The following is a 2,019-nucleotide window of genomic DNA, read 5'->3' on the forward strand; positions in this document are numbered from 1 at the left end:
GATCCACAATGAGAAGCAGTATCCGAGGAGAGGCCGAGTGAATGTGGAGAAGAGAAGGATGATGGTTTCATGATCCCTAGATTGAAAAGTTCTGAGGATCCATGAGCATATTCTGCGGGCAACATCGACTTCTTTCTTGATGTGCACACTCCAGCTAAGGTTGCAGTCGACAGTTACACCTAAGTCTCTGATATTATCTGACGGTTCAAGTAGGTCTCCCGACGGCAGTGTATATGTTTGTTTGAGTGTGTCCTCTCTTCCAAAGTGGATGAGCTCAAATTTTTCTTCGTTCAACTGCATATTGTTCTTTTGTGCCTACTGGGTTCCTGCGCATAGGTCTGATTGGAGTTTAGAGTCATCTTCAAATATTTTTATGGTTCTATGTTCAATGGAATCTGCAATGTCATTGATGTAGACAATAAAAAGAAATGGACCCAGCACAGTACCCTGCGGGATTCCACTGATGACTTTTGCTGGTCTTGAGTGGATGCCATCAACCACGACATGCTGGGTCCTGTTTGTTAGGAAATACCAAATACATTGAAGTAGCTTTCCACCGACTCCAGCGTTGGATATTTTCCTTAACAGTATATTGTGGTCGACTCTGTCAAAGGCCTTACTAAAATCAAGGTATATGACATCCGCGTTGGAGCCCTCACTTAGTGCATTTAAGATGTCATCAAAGTGGTGAAGGAGCTGTGTTAGACAGTCTCTCCCACCACGAAAGCCATGCTGGATGCAATTTAAATGATTTTGTTCTAGGAAGGCTGTTATTCTTGATCTCAACACTCTCTCAAATACTTTGATGATAAGTGAGGTGAGATTGGACGGTTGTTTACAGGGAGCGATTTATTTCCCTTTTTAAAGATAGGAACGATTGACTGGGAGAAAAGGTTTTGAGGGATAAAACTGGCGTCCAATGATTTCCTCCAGAGATTTGCGAGAGGAGCTGCAAGTTGCTGTCTGCATTCCTTCAGCACTCTAGCAGGGAACCTGTCCGGACCCACTGCTGAATCAGGTTTGATTTCTTTTATTGCTGTTAGGATATCAGTGGCGTCGAAGGTTATGTTGGAAAGGCCATGTTGAGGATTCAAAGAAGCAAAGCTGTTTGAGTCAACTGAATCAGGGTCACTGAAGACAGAGCAGTATTGACTTTGCAGAATCTCAGCCATGTCTTTGGCATCACTGTGAAGGATGCCGTCTCCGTCAACCAGTGGACCGATAGAGGAAACTGTGGTCCTATGTGGTTTTACAAAGGAGTAAAAGACCTTAGGATTAGGTTGCTTTCGTTTAGTAGAATCGGCGAATATTAAGTGGAGTATTGTAAGATGCTCCTTAACGAAGTGGTAGGATTTTGAAATATGCTTTAGTTTAGATTCCACTTGTTTTGCTGTGCGATTGTCAAAGAGTGGGACAATTTTAGAAGCAACGTCACTGAGGCATGACGCTTGTGTGTTGGCTTTTTGTGAAAGGTCAAGCCAGCTGTTGAATAGAATAGCAATTTCATTTTCTGTCCAGTGAAGTTTCTTTTGGGCTACTTTGCTCATGGTGACAGTAGTTGCTGTCTTTTCTTTCGTTCGTTTTGCTAGGCAATAATTTAGGTGGAGAAAAAATAATTTTGAAAGTGAAGGGTGTTTGAGTTTTGCGAAATTATGTGATAGTTTAAAATATATAATCTTGTGTATGTGACCGTTAGTTTTAAACAGAAATATTCAAGTGAAATGTGATGGTGATAGTAGTTGCTGTAAAGTGATTTTATTTTGTTTGTTATGTCTTTTCCTTGGCTCGTTTTGCTAGTCAATAATTGTTCCTCACGCCGGAACAAAAAGAAAAATTAACGAGTCTGGGATCTGTTAACAAGTGTATGGAAAACAAATATGAAAAAAAAAAAAATGCGTGCTAAGACCCTGGGAGGGGACTTTCGGAAAATTCACAAGATCCGATTTTTCCGTCATAAATTCGGGTAAAATGGATATATATTGATTTTTTTTACGGAATCCCACACTTTTGGTTATAGAG

At 40.7% G+C, this 2,019-nt stretch overlaps 1 protein-coding gene across 3 annotated transcripts in view; it reads right to left on the reverse strand.

Moving 5' to 3' along the window:
* Window positions 1–2,019, reverse strand: part of LOC106875132 (beta-1,3-galactosyltransferase 5) — a 114,664-nt gene that overhangs the window by 11,140 nt on the left and 101,505 nt on the right. The window lies entirely within an intron of this gene.

Source organism: Octopus bimaculoides, chromosome 4 (genome assembly GCF_001194135.2).
Source record: "Octopus bimaculoides isolate UCB-OBI-ISO-001 chromosome 4, ASM119413v2, whole genome shotgun sequence".
In the NCBI taxonomy this organism is placed as follows: Eukaryota; Metazoa; Mollusca; class Cephalopoda; order Octopoda; family Octopodidae; genus Octopus; species Octopus bimaculoides.